The 15,380-nt window shown below is 38.6% G+C and overlaps 1 long non-coding RNA gene across 1 annotated transcript in view; it reads left to right on the forward strand.

Annotated features, from left to right (window-relative positions):
- The window catches only part of LOC110397164, a 27,678-nt gene extending 12,549 nt beyond the window's left edge, over window positions 1–15,129 (forward strand). Inside the window, exons 2-3 of the long non-coding RNA XR_002437583.1 lie at window positions 14,410–14,483; window positions 14,567–15,129. This is a non-coding gene — a long non-coding RNA (uncharacterized LOC110397164). The remainder of the gene's footprint in view (window positions 1–14,409; window positions 14,484–14,566) is intronic.

The following is a 15,380-nucleotide window of genomic DNA, read 5'->3' on the forward strand; positions in this document are numbered from 1 at the left end:
GAGGAGAGGAGAGGAGAGGAGAGGAGAGGAGAGGAGAGGAGAGGATCAGTGACAGCTTCCCCAAAAACATTACTTAGGATCAATCTGTTAAATCCTTCCAAAGCATTGTAAATCCCAGGCTGGGCTTCAGATTTTTGACAAAAAATACAGTTTTAACTCAGCAGCATACAGTGCTTGGTCTGGTGTCTAGTATAGTCAATGGTCTTTGACTCAGTGAAACTTTCCTTTGACTACCAGCAAGACCCTTGTTTCTGATGTAAAAACCTGTTTCTTTCTTTAGTGTTTTTTTCTTATTGGTATTCTTTTGGAGCTAAGGAGTTGCATTTTTGTTATTTCTGCAAAGTTTCACCAGTGAAATGTGTGAAAACAGCAAATGAAAATATAGGTAGAGAAAACTAATAAAGAAAACCCTTAAACAGCCTCAAAGAAATGTAATTTGTTATTCTATTCCATACTTCTCCTTGTTTCATCAAATAAAAGATTTTTTTTTCTTTTTTTTCTACTTCAGAGTGCTTCTATTATTGTTTTAAGGGACAGGTGTTTGTCATGCTCTGAAGGTTAAAGTTGGAATTAAGGAGCTTACCTTGTAGAATGAAATGTAAAGTGAGGGTTTTTCAGTACACAGACAAATATTTTATATACTGTGATTTTGGTAGAAGGTTATTTTTTTAAAACAGTTCATAAAGTAACTGTGTTGTGACCGGAAATTATTTCTAGAAGTCAACTACTAGCTACTTTCTCCCTCCTGTTCTCATTTATACTTTGTAAGTTTAGTGAAATAAATACTGCTGAAAAAACATCTTTTTGGCTTCACTAATAGGAACATAAGAACAAATTAACTGAAAGTTTGTGAAGCTTCACTGTGTTACCCACTGCTCTTTCAAAATTTCCTTAGTCTTTGGATTTTTTTAATTTTATTGCGGATATTGCCATTTTCTTTCAATTATCCTTTAAAACTTTCCTTGAGCTGCAGAAGCTGAAGGCAAAGGTACAAATCTTTGAATTCCCTGTGAAAAAAATCATCTTGTTTCTGTCTTTCTTTTCCATCCTAATGACGATGATCTCACTCCTCTTCTGTAGTTCAAAACCACATTTTAGCTACCAATCAGTTGCAGGCTTTCAGCCAAGCGTCACTCACATCTTCAGCCTTCCATGCCATTAATGATCCCTAAAATCCCTTTGGGGTTACAATATTTACACCTTCACAACTAGATAGCTGATGAAAAATAAATTGGGCAGAGTCTGCTGAATTGTTTCAGCATTTGAACTACTTTCCCGCACTGAGAGTGCAGGCGTATCCACTCCACTTAGAAGTAAGTTATTCAGTAATGAAGTCATTAGTGCCTTTTGTCTGCATAATGCACTAAGTTGTCAGATGCTTTCTGTTGGTTCTTCTCTTCTTTTTCCTTACTTTGTCACCATTCTCTTGTGTCTTCCAACTTGCCTTCTGCTCTGGCAGTCAGGGCAATGCAAGGTAAAAGCTGTTTCACAGGCTGTAGCAGGGCTACTGGAATGCACAACTTCTTTTGTCATCCCAAGGAAATGTAGTGGATGAATAAAAAATAATCTCATGGCAGAGAGATATAAGAGCAAACATTGGCTTTTTTTGTTGACAGACAGAGGAAAAGGGGTAGCCTTTCTTAAACTTAGAAAAAATGCAGCTGAGAGGGACAATGCATTTGCATACAATCCACATCTAAGTAAAAATCTGGTCTAGAGTCGTTGTTCCTTCCCTTGATATTTCAGAATATGCAAAGGCAGAGATGATACTATTTCTATCAACACAATCTTACATTTCTCTTTTTTTACTTAGAGCAAAGTAAGGCAGCACAATTGTACTAGATTACTTCACATAAACTTTTGAGCAAACACTCTAAGAATCTAATTAACATTAACAAAAGAAATTCTGAGAAATAGCCAGCAAAAAAACAGAGCAACAAGACTTAAAAAAAAAAAGAAGATGAGGAGGAGGTCTGTCCAAGGGAATTCTTGATTGCTGTGGAGTTACTTAACAGCAGCAAAAACAATTCTGTTCAGTAATTTTTATGCTTGGGAATTTATAGGTTTTGGGAAAGGGAAAGCAAAATAAATGACAAAATCATGTGCTTTAAATGATGTAAAATTAAGTGGCCAAGTGTTGAAATGAGAAAGACTCACTTTATACCTGCCACATCCATTGTGACTCCCTAGATACTCTCTTCTGAGAAGGAATCAGAATCCATACGGTGACTTACTATAATTAAAAAAAGAGCAATTTGACACAGACATATACTTTGCTGCTTCCATTGTATCACTGAGTCTTTTAGAGCTGCTGCAACCCACTCTTCTCTGAAAGTCTTGTTTCCTAGCTTTATTAAACTGTGAATACAAGAATCATGCATGACCTACAAAGGGTATAAGGTCAGCTGGGTTACATCACTATTGGTATGCGAACCAGCTGTCAAAAATGCAATAACAATACACTCTCGGAGATTATGAAGCTGGAGAAGTCTAACATATGCAAAGCACAAAGGGCGATTTTTCAAAGAGGTGTGCGCTGTCATCAACACTGGAGAGCTGAGCAACTAAATTCCTTCCGTGGATTTTCAAAATGTACCCTGTTGCACTAAGACACAGGCAACCTTCTTAACCTTCATTTTTATTAAAAGACAATACAGTTTTTGTAGGAAGTTATTGACAGTTTCAGCTTTGTAAGTAACTAAGTCTGGAACACAAGTTCTCGGTCATTTTTTGTCGTATCTCCACTATCTCCAGGCTATTTGGAAGCACATACTACTTTTGTAACTTTAATAGTGCATAAGAAACAGCCAGCATTTCACTGCTCATTCACTCAGAATGTGTGACATCTTGCGATGCAGTTGCAGACAGTGTGTTTTGATCAATTGACAACGGACAAACCAAACAACATACAAACTAAGCAAAATAAGAGCAATCCTCTGTACTACTTAAATAATTCAGTACAGTAATAACAATCATATACCACAATAGAGAGTCCAGTGAAAATTAGAAGCAGAAATAGATGATAGATATCTGAGTTAGGCCAGAACAAAATGGGCTTTTGCGATTTCATGTTTACCATTGTCACTGACCTGTTGATCAACATCACTAGCTTTCACCCTGTGCAGTGGAAGAAGTGGGTGCTGAAACTTCAGGGTGACTTTTCAGAGTTCTGTGTAAGCTTTTGCAACATGATTAAGCTGCACGTAAAACATTGCTTCAGAGTAATGGTGTTAGTTATGACCTTAATTACCCTCTTGAAAATGCAGCTTTAATTTCTTAATAGCTGATGGATTCCTAGATCATTTTCTTTTCATTTGCAGTCTGCTTCATCAAGCTCCCCACTTCTGGCTTTCTCTTTATAAATACAATAACAGCAAAAAAAAACAGTGTAGTATACCTTAAAGTATTATCTAAACTCTACTGAAATCCTGATCTTTTAGGGTTGTGTATTTCCCGTGCACACGCATATCTCACTAGCAGCTGTTCCCAAATATACTGAAGTCTCTTATTTTCTGTTTTTTCCCACTGGTTTCCCATGCCTTTCTTTTTTTCCTACTGACAACCATGTCACATAAAAATGTTGTCAGATTAGATTCTAATGGCTTTGAAATGTATAATAACAGTGAGGGAAAAAAAGCATTTCAAGAGATTGACTTGTTACTTGTGTTAGTTGATTACTTTTTGGCAGGAAATAAATTTTAAAAAATGAGTCTTTGAATTTTTGTTGTATGAGTGACACAAATCTACAAGAAGCACTGTATTTTTAAACATTTCTGCTACAAAACAGAGGAAGAAGACTGTGTGTGCATGAAGAAAAATAGTTATTAATAAGACATGTATATAACAATGTAAAGATATAAACAAAAATTGTTGCCATATTAATGACTCCTAGAAAGGCAAGCTATGGTAGGAAAATGAATGCCAAGCACTTTACCTACATTAGTTTGCTAGGAGTTTCAGGTCCTCCATTTGAGTAGGAATGAATGGTAACAAAATGCAAGGCATTAGTCATACTGAATAGTTTGTAAATACCATGTAGAATCAATTGATGTCAACTCCTTGGTAAATATTACAAACAAGAAATGTATTTGTAGAAATTAGGTTGAATTACTGGCAGAAAGATGGGCTATATTTGCAAGTATTGTTTGTGAAGAATAATTCAGCTAACAAAGAATAATTCAACCATGTACATGTTCAATATTAACATATATCTCTAATGTTAACCTACAGCAATGAGTTGTACTGTGGGATAAAAATAATGAACCTTTATAATACATTTCTCATTTGGTTTTCTTCACAAAATTACTAGATGTGATTAACCCACTTTAAATTTCAGCTCTGCAATTGAAACGTATGATTCTGTGCAGTATGTTTTTGTACAGCAGTTATTCTCAGATAGGGATTTGGGAGACCATAGAAAGTGAATAAGAAAAGTAAATCTAATGGCAGAAAACTCAATTTCACTGTGCAGAAGTTCTGTATGAAAAGATTTTAAGAAAAGATCTGAATACCAGCAAACAGCAAAATTACTATTTCTATAACAGCAAAACAAAAAAATTAGCCACATCACTGCACTGTTCATCATGAAAATACAAGATAAATTTTAGAAACTCAAGGTTGGTGTTTTCACCACAGAACTCTGGAGACTTTTCTTCCAAATAATATACTCCAACAGTCTTTTCTGGACAAACTAAATAATGCTTTTCTTGTTTTCATCTCCTTCTTCCCAATTGTTTCCTCTTGCAATATTCCTGCCTTTTGTTAGTGTTACCACTTTTTCATTGTTTGCAGTGTGTTACCATGCACCCTTGTTGATTATCATCTAGATAAGCTATACACTGGTAGCTCTTCTAAAAAGAGCGTCCAAAGATTTTCACTGTAAGAACACTCCCAGCTTCTTTCACCAAGAACCTTCCTCTCATCCCACCTCAGTGTTTCCCTTCTCTTTGTGCTAGTAGAAGCACTCATGCTGCCACCAATGAAATCCCCAAATAGAGACCTTCTTGTATTAAAAATGAAATCGTTTCTTCTATTGTGGAGGGGTAAATAGTAGGCAGTTCCACCACATGCGTGTCATGCATTGTGTCCCTGTGCAGCACCTTCTGCTGATGGCACTGCTGCCTCTGCTAGGAGCTCTGGCTTTCTCTAGCAAGGAAAATTCCATGCTAAATCCTGTGTGGGACTTTGCTCCATGTGCTCTGTATAAGGATGTCTGAGGGAAAGGAGGAAACTGCAGCTGCATCTCCCAAACTTGAGGCAATAACTAATTGCTGGATCAGCCTTCAAGTCAGTACTGAGCTGGGAACCTCCCTAGCTTAAAGTATAAGTTTCTAGAGCTACAGAGCACCCAGAAGTAGCCAGAAAAAATTTATTGAGTGCATAGGTAATATGAGTAATCTTATTAACATCCGTCCAGGACTAATTCTAGTATTACTAAGTTTACTGTATGCCAATAATATTTAAACAAGGATCCTTAGCTGATCGGTCTTTTATTTTGTTAGTAAAAGTCAAAAAATAAAGGACAAAAGGAAAAATTGAATCCGTTATAGGAAATGTAACTGGAACTGTTTAAAAATAATTGAATGTTGAGCTGGAAGCATAGTCTACACCGTAAAGTAGCGGCAGCTTCAGCATTTACTTCTAAGGCAGTAAGAAGAGTGTCTGGAAAGAAGGCAGTATATGTGTACCAGCACTTTGTAGGCACATGCATACACAGAGACATCTCTTCTATTTTATGTAAAATTGTGGGTATTTGGGGACAGTGACCTAGGCATTTAACAGCCTCTTGTAATTGTATGTCTCCAGAGTGGAGTTATTTTTTGACTTTTACTTCAGTTTTGCATTTATTCAATTTATCATGCCCACACATAACCTCTGATTCTGTGAGTTTCTGCAGGATGATAAGGTTGAAACAAGAGATTAGAGGCAGCTTGTCACCTTCATTTAGGCTTGTGATTTTCTCAGTTTACTGGTAAAGACCCATCCCAAGAAGACATTACACTTGTTCCTTGGCCATTGGTAAGCGATCTTCAGCTGGACACCCCCTCTCCAAGGCCACTTCATGAATGCAGATCCCATGGATGCTCCTACTCCCTGTTTGTTGCTCCTAAATCAGATTACATAATTTGAAGTGATGATGGGTAGGCTACATAGCACAGCTGTTTGAAGGTTTCCAGGGTCACCCCAGCACCCACCAACTCACTTCTCACTGTGTGCGCTAAAGAAACTGTTCCCACAAATAATTGTGTTTGGAACAACTCCACTTACTGCTACACTAAAGGATTAGGGGAAATGCTCTGTGATGGCCAATAGAAATGTCTAGGGGAGCACGAAGGTAATGAGGATTCATTATCCCAACGTAGCTTTGCAGCCTGGCTCCTTGCACCTCATCTGAGGTAAAGCTGGTACTCAAAGCTGAGGACCAATATACTGCCTGCTTCTGCAGTGAAGACATGCCTAATGGGACTATTATGTTTTCCACATAAGGGAAATCCACCACTATTTATATCCAGCTTAGTACTTCAGATTCAGGCAGAATACTTCTGAAACTACATTCATCCAATATTAATAGCATCTGTCTCGCAGATTAACTATCACATTGTGTTTTTATTTAAACATCATCACTGAGCAATCACTCACTAAATTATTTAAAGGAAACAACAAAAAATTGTTTTAAGGTCACAAGAAGGATGTCAGCAGGCCAGTATTACTAAGCATTTGAAAAACCTGGAAGATTTCATTTTAAGGAACTGTAATAATGCCTTTCTTTGGCATATGTAATTCTATATTTTATATTTATGAAGATGGACATTTCTGAAGTGTTTAATGAGCAGCAATATAGTTGCTCAGTTAAAATGCAGAGCCTTATACCATTTTTAATATTATCCAGTAAGTAACTCAGTGCCATATGCTTCTGTGGCTTGACTGCCAAAGAATGCAATGAGTTGCTTTGGAAGCTGCCTCTGAACTCCACACTCCAGCCAAAACCATGTCTGTGGTACAGAGCTATTGATGTCCTACCAACGTGGAATGGCCCCACAGAGAAGCTGCACAAAGGCTCTGCTAGTTCCATTGCATGGGATGTGGCTTGGAGCAACGTATGGAATTAGGGCAAAGCTTAAATACTAGACATGCTGCACTGGAAAATATATAGTATAAACTTGCAGACCGTGAGATGCTTACTCCTCTTTGTTGCCTTTTGACCTCTGTTCCCCAAATCACAAACCACATGCTAAACTTTCATATGCTGCCTTGGGGTACATTAAATGTTTTGGACTGCAAAAAGAACACAAAATCCATCCCAGTTTTGACTCCTGCTACCTACCTCTCATCTTGTCAGGTATAGAAAATGAGCTAAAAACATATGCATGAAGAGTAGGGAATGGGAAAAGAAAAAAAAAATCAGCAGCAATAAAAGGTGAGAAATTATAGAAATTGAAGAGATCTGTTAACTGTACATGTGTATTTATTTTGCTATTTTGCTTTGCACTACTTATGTTATTTTGGACAGAGACCACTTGTTCATCTATTTTATACAGTACCCAAATCTTTACATCTTAAACATTCACCATACTGGCTCAAAATTAAGCTCCCATTTTGCACTGACTTTATTTTTTCTCTAGACTGTAACAGCTAAGCACTTTGTTCCCAGTTTATTTTTCTAACACTGTGTGAAATAGTTATGTTATTGTTAATCATGAGCAGCCCCAAAAAATTTCAGCGTTTTCATTTATCATCTTGGTACTCACTGGTCAGCACTGTGTTAATGGGAGACCCAGTATAATCTAAAATCCAGACTCAAAGATTTGCACTGGACCTCCTGTCCTTAAGATGAAGTTCCCATGGCACTGTCTTTCAAGGAGTGCAGTAATCAAGAGGGTCATTACAATAAGAAATTACATCATTTCTAAATCAGTTCATTTTGCTGCAGTAGTGCTGAGTTGATGGTAGAATTGTGACAAGATGAGCTCTGAGCTCCAAACCTTCTTGTGTTTTTCTGGCTACATTACCTGATCTGTAAAAGACTGAGTTTCTCTACGAATTTTGCTTTGTTAAATGAAGACAGATAAAAATCTCCTCTCCTGTCAACAGGGCAGCTGAGCCTCCTGTGCTTAATGTGATAGAAAACAACAATTAAAATAAAATTTACCTCACGCATACACCAGTCTTAGCCTATCTGGACATTTTCTATATAATTTAATATTTTTGGTCTAAAACAATAATGGTTGAGAAGGGACATAAATGGACACAAGGAGAAACAAATCTGAAACAGATGTTAAGAAGCACTCCCAGCACAGAAGAGCTGATGTGCTGAAAAGCTATCTGGGAGCAAGACGTTTAAAGATTCCTCTCAAGAAAGTCTGTAAGGATGAGCAGAACAATGGAGGAAGGCTTCATCGAGGTACCTACTCATCCTTCACACCTCTCACTTCACCAGCTCAGGGGATTCTGCTTTTCTTACAAAACACAGTTTTCCATCCCATTCAAGCTAGCTTTAGAACAGGAATAAAAATGTGAGGGAGAAATTTTGAGTGAATTTCAGATGAAAAGAATAAGAAGAAATAAAAGCTCTGTTGTATTTTGTTTCCCTCAGACAGAAATAGGAAAGTTTTGCCTAGAACAGGACTGCTCCAGACATTGGGAGGATTCAAACTCAGCATCCAGTATTTGTCTGTGCTATTAGCGCTTTGTAATTAAGCAGGAAACTTTTATGTCTGAAAGATGCATGTGAACAATTATAATGCTTTTTTAAATAGTGCCAATAACCATGGTGACAGATACACAGTTGTCTGTGAAATACCAAAATTACTATACACTGAATAGGATGCCCACTATGATTAGTCCCTGATAGCCAGTTCAGTTAATGATTAACACTTAAAGCATCCTATAAAGTGTGTTTTAATCACTGACATAATCCTTCAAAACCAGAGGAATGACAAGTCTAGCAAGGGGAAAAATAAGTAATGCGGTTACATTAATTTGTCAGGGACATTACTCCTTGATTCTCAGTGTCAGTTCACTAAGATTATATTATTAAAGATGGCATTTATATGTTTCTGTTTCTTTTTAAATGTGGACAGAAACACATCAGGGAATTACTTCCTTCAGGAAACCAGAGGGTCTTCACTGGGTGGTGTGGGGGAAGATTTTCAGCTCTCAGGTTTCATGCACCCTCCTCAGAATCCAATTGTTACTCATTATGGATACTCGCTAAGGACAGTGGTGATGAGGAACCAGGAGATGAGTTCTGCATTGCTGAACCTAAAGGTGGCCTCAATAGTGATGCCTGAATTACACGATAGCAGTTGTGACATGAGTAACTAAAACAGTTTTAGGACAAAAGTTTTTGATCATTGACTCCAGCAGACAAAATGCAGGCAACTGCAAAAAAAGTGGAGGTTTTTCTTCAGAACCTTCTCATGTATGTTCATAGGTTCACACTGAAAAGGACAAAAACACCAGTCCTCAGCTCCCCTCTGCCCTGCAGCTACCTCTCTCAGTAGATCTAGCTACTCAGCTCATCAGGCAGTCATTGACTACTTGGTTCTAGTCCACCCTCCCAGCTGGTAGTAGGAAAGGGTAGTGATCATTTGTGGTGGAGTTTGAACCAGTTCCTGGCCAGAATCTGTTCAGAATGTTTTAATGTTTTCACAGGGTAAACACAAAACCCCTTCTCTTGAGAAGACTTAAGTATGCCACCTGCCATTGAGAATGGGATAACTATTTGAGAGAGAGAAATGGGTGTGATGCTTGCAATGACTTCTCTTTCCATCTGGAAGATGACTGCACATGGCTTTATAGCAAATAAAAAATGGTTGGTTTGCATTGCTTTTTGTCCACTGATTACACTCTCCAGCTTTCTGATGCAACATGGCAAATTTGCCACTGGGGAAGGAACCAATGGCAAATGCAGATTGACTGTTTTAGCATTTCCTTCCCTCTGCCAACAGTGTAAGCTAATATTATTGATGCTTTGGTAACATATGATCCATCATGACCACAGTCTTTTTCAGATCAGAGCTGTATCCTTTTCTGGTTACTCAGTTTGTTCTTTTGTTGTTTGTGGTCAAACTTGTTTCTCTTTTTATGTTTTCAGTTACACTGGATGCATTACTTCTGATCAAGAGATCAGGTAGTAAAGGATGGAATAAACTACAAGAGTTTCTATGAAAGTAGCTAATTGTCAGTACTAGACCCAAAGACAAGTTGTCAGCGTGTACCAAGTTGGTATATGCAAAACTTCAGTTTTTGAGAGGGTCTGAATACTACATGGATGATAAATAGATAGTATGTTGATACTTTGTCATTAGTATTATGGCTCTATTTCTTTACAGTGATTATTATTGTAGATATTATTTGCATTTTTCTAAAGCTTTACCAGTGTTAATCTAGATAGAAATATTACTTAATGCCCTCTAGATATAATGTTAATTACAAACATATAAAGTCTGCTTTCTTCCTGACTCAGAAATACTTTTGCCTAAAATTCAAAATTCTGTGCTGTAGAAGGGATGCAGAAACAGAATTCAAAGCCAGAAAATTCACTGTCTACTAGGAAACCCAGCCATTTTCTCGTTGAGTTCAGCCTACCAAGAAAAACATCTGCATTACTCACAAATCAGCAAGCAGACAACATGTTAAGAAATGAATGTAGTTGTGTCAAACTCTTCTGCACATCCTTGCTTTGTGGCTATCACTGCAATGAAAATCCATTGCAGCTGTCATGTGAGTAGATGACATAAATGATGCCTGGAGGGGATATGTTTAAATTGCAAAATGTTAACTTTTTGTGACAGATACACATATAGCCAGTGAAGTAACAAGGTTTTGTCAAAGCAGGTTTTGTGCATATGTTAGTGATCCCATTACAGCGACTAAATTCTGGATAACGAAATAAGATGACTTTATTTTGTAAAAATAAAGTTTTTTATTATTAGGAAAATTATTTGTAGAGGCTGTGTTTGTGTGTCCTGCTGGCACTTTGGCTGTGCATGTTCGTTCTTCCTTCTTGCGGGTTGTGCTCCTCCTTCAAAATCTCATGCAGATTCCTGTATTTTCTGTGTTAACTGTTTTCTCTGTTTTGTCTTCTGAGTCAGTATTTGCTGATTTGTTGGGCAGTAAGAGGTTATTAGGCCACAGCTCTTTCCTGGGACATGTTTCCACTGCTGTTTGAGTGCAGCCTGTAAATCTCAGGCTCATCACTCATTCTGGTCTGCAGGCCAGTCTCTCCTGTTCTTTGTACTATTTATTTTGGTTGGGATTTGCTTCACATTTGCTGCTGCCTTCATCTGTTGGATGTTTTCCTGTCAAGTTTCTCTGTTGTTCACATGCTTTGCTGCTTCTTGTAGCACCACATGGAGCAGCTGTCAGTCAAACCACTCATTATGTCCTCAAGCTCCTGGCCTGGCTGTTTTCCCTGGAGCCTCTTGCTACACTGACATTGCCTTGTGTCCCCCTCATTTGTCCTTCGTCTCAGTTACCTGTAGAACAAGAATCTGTCTACATCTCAGTACATTCAGCACAGCTACCTGCTGGCTGAGCTAGTGATCTTCCTATTAGTCTCTTGGGCTACACTCTGTCTTACCATGGCTTCATGTGGACTCTGGAAAAAGGAGCTTGTGATTGAACTCCCCGCAGTGCTGAATTTTTTCAGCATTCAGTAACGTAGTGTAACGCATTATGAGGATCCTTTGGTTTCCAGATAGTTTAACTTCCAGACAAGTGGCTATAAATGCACAGCCTTTCCCACTGGAAGTGAGCCATTAGTTTCTGTGCAGGGCACTACAGTTGCTCTGGGCAAGGAACACAGAGAAGAGGATTTACCCCAAGATGAAATGGTGTGCTTTGTGCCAATACACATATGCTAGGGCTATCACTATAGCACAGCTTACAAACAGTTTGTAGAGAAAGATGGAGAGTTGGATTTCACTAGTATAAAATGCATGCTAGTTAGGTTGTAGGCCAGTTCCTTACTGAACTATGGGAAAGACAATATCTTCAAAATGCCTGGGATGGAATAAGGGATCCCTGCTCCCTTCCCTGTGTGTGCAAGCTACCTAAATCACTGTATTAATCACCAACAATCCTGGCAGGCTGCTACTCCTTTCTCTAGAGTCGGCAGAGGCAGGGATTAACAGTGCCAGAGTGGGAAATGATCTGCTACTCAGACCTACAGGTGCCCAGCCTGCCTGTATCTCCAGGAAGCCCTGGAGTCACTTAGTCTGCTTTTTCTTTATGTAGGAAAGAAAGTATGTAGAATAAAGGCTGCAGTCCAACCATAAATTAAATAGTGTTTTCAGTATATACAAAACTTTATCAAGTTGCCCAAAAGTGTAGTGAAGATGTGGAGAAGGACTGAGGAGGGAATGGAATAAGCCCCAAATAAACAAGCAAATAAACAAGCAAAGAAGACTACCAAAGAGAAAACAAGTTAATACGCACTACCCATAATCCGCTAGCTAGAGCAGGTTGATCAGCGGTCTCCTGTTTTTCATGCTCAGTGCCACACTGTGTATGCAAGCCATGACAAGACTCTGAGGAATCAGGGAAGCTGGAGTCTGGCTGGCATATGAAGTCATTCCACAAGTGCCACTGCGTGTGACATGAGGGATCGTTCCAGCATCTTTGCTTGCCTTCAGGACTTTTTTCTAACAGGTGCAGCAGATGAACTTCTCTTACAGCCTTCCTTGCGCATACGAGACCAAACCATCGCCAGCCCAGGGTGCCAGATGACGGAGGAAGGTAGCTTCGCTCATACCACAAGGACTAGCGGCATTCTTGTGAATGAGCAGCAGGAACCTGCTCTTCTGCAGAAAGAAATACTGAATGCTCTGATTTACTGCCACCATGGGACTGGGAGGAGAAGAGGCTTGAACTTCCCAGCAGCTCTGTCCTGGTACATGAACTCAAAGACATCCCCTCAGACAAGAACCATCTTGAATTGCAGTGCAAAATATTGTAACTGGGTCTGGAAATCTGCTGTAGCTTTGGACTGTTTTATGTGCCTACAGTGATCTTAGAGATTTAAACAGCCTCAGCTCAAATCACATCTCCAATGGGAGGAGGCACCAAAGCTGCTGAGGCACATCAGTTGGGTGGGGGGAGTCCTGTTGCAGGCTCTGGGCTCAGGTAGGTGGCATGGAACCAGTACCAGCCTTCAGGGATGGTAATTCCCCTCCTCCTCTCCAGGACCTTTGCACCAGAATGGGGCTGATGTCCTTCTGGTCTCTGAGAGCAGTCACAGCAAATGGGACTGTAGGCAGCAGGCTTAGACAATGGCGCATGGAAATGGTGTACAATTTAAAATGTTCAAGTAAAAAGGACAGGAATGTAACTCCCTAAAGGACAGATAACAGCACTCCTCAGCAGGTCTTATGGTTAGTGGAATGAATGGTTTATCTGGTCTTCACTTTTTAGTTGCTGGAGATATATAGCTTTAAAAATTCCACAAATTATTGACATCTGTTTTCTCCCTCACTTTATTGATCCAAAAATAAGGATTTTTGTTGAAAAGAGGGGACAGTGGCGAAGATTTGTCTGTTTAGCTTTCCCCTTAAAAATTACTTGCACCAGAAGCAGAAGAGGAAGGAAAACTGCCAACATTTCCTAGCTAGGAATAATATTGTTATCTGCAGGAAAAGTACAAAAAGGTTTTGGGGCACAGCAGACTAAAAACCACTTACCAACCTTTAATCACAACCTCAGCAAATCTTGGATGTGAAAAGCAGCTTTCCTTATTAGAACATTGTCTAGCATTTTACAGACGTTGGGGTTTATTTTCCCCTGTCCTTCCCAAGAGCCTTCTGAGTTACAATAATGGCTTGTTACTTGGGGAGAGAAGCATTCCTGAAAAGTTTTTTCTTTGCTTTTGCTCATGAATTACTGATGGAAATGAACAGCTGGCAAATTAAGTCACCATGTTTCTTAAAAATAAATAAATAAATGTTGTCTTCAACATCAAGGTTAAGATCTGTTAGAGGAAGAAGCTTTTTTCGCTACCCTTATATACCAACATTGGTTCAGTTTTATTCAATGACATTTGTCCTTTGGGACAGATCTCCACTGAAAAAAAAAATAGGGAGAGAAAAGCCAACAATCTGGTGACAATATATTTTTGCTTGTGTAAATGTTTAAACATGGCTCTTTACTGTAGCAGGGACTGGAGCAAATCTGCTTGTACCTTGAGCTTTATGTTTGGAGGCCTTTGCTATGGCAAAATACTGAATTTATGCTTTATTTGTACTATGAATATAGAAACCCCATTAATATATATATGGATGTACTTGCTTACAAACCAAAAATGTTCCATTCATGTGGCAGATGCTGTGCAATTTTTCAATGACACAAGGCCACTGTGTTGTATTCCTTTTAGCTCTGACAATATTTCATTCTGGTTGTGTATTTTTGCAGTTGTTTTCAGTTGATCTGTGTTTTTGATGGACTGCTAAGGAGTAATCATGAGACACGGAACTCATAGACTAAAGGTACAGTTGAAACCATACTATCTTTCTCAAAACTTCTTTTTCTAATAACTGCTGAAAGTCACTGAAGGTCTTTTCATTTGCAGATTTTGAGAACTGTTGCAAAAGACACAGTCATCTGACAATACTGACAAATATCCTTTTGAGCCATCAAATATGTTTCATTTACAACAGTGGATCTAAGGCAAGCTGTGTTGTGACAAAGGATTTAACTCCTTGAAGTGTCCCACCTCCTCCTCCTCAAAAATGACCATAGAACTTGAATGATCCCATATTCACTGCTGTTAATGACAGATTTGGAAAAAAAATATGAAAGTTGTTCTTGTTTTTAACCCCTACTTTTATCACAAGTTTCTATTTCCCATGGTGAGAATTAGTCTTTCCCCTATAAAATAAGACATCACGTTAAAGAAAGAGGAAAAAGTGGAATGAAAGAAAAAAGAGTTTCCAGAACTCCCCATAGTATTCCCAGAAGACATCATGGCATCGACTGGAAAATTTCACAAGCTGTCCATGAACATCAGAGAGTAAAGACTCATTTGGGCTGTGGCTTTGCTGAGTCGATCTGCTAACACTTCATCAGGATTGTCAGGGGTCCTGGTAAAATGATAACGATGCTGTGCACTGGGAAAGGAGGACATAAATAAACTTCCTAATTCCATTTCTTTTAGCATTTCTTTGTATCTATATATTCGAATCATATCACACCAGTCCAGTCTTTGTACTCAGAGAGTTCCTCTGAATTGGATTATATAATATATTGAAAGCCATATTTCTTGCAGTGCCTTTGGGTTTTGTGTGTGTGTGCTTTATTGCCCCATGACTGTGTTTTTGTACATGTAGAAAAATAATAGAAACTGCTTCTCCCAGTCCTCTTGCTAGAAATCAGAGTTGTCTCCT

The sequence above is a fragment of the Numida meleagris genome, chromosome 3 (assembly GCF_002078875.1).
Source record: "Numida meleagris isolate 19003 breed g44 Domestic line chromosome 3, NumMel1.0, whole genome shotgun sequence".
NCBI classification, from domain to species: domain Eukaryota; kingdom Metazoa; phylum Chordata; class Aves; order Galliformes; family Numididae; genus Numida; species Numida meleagris.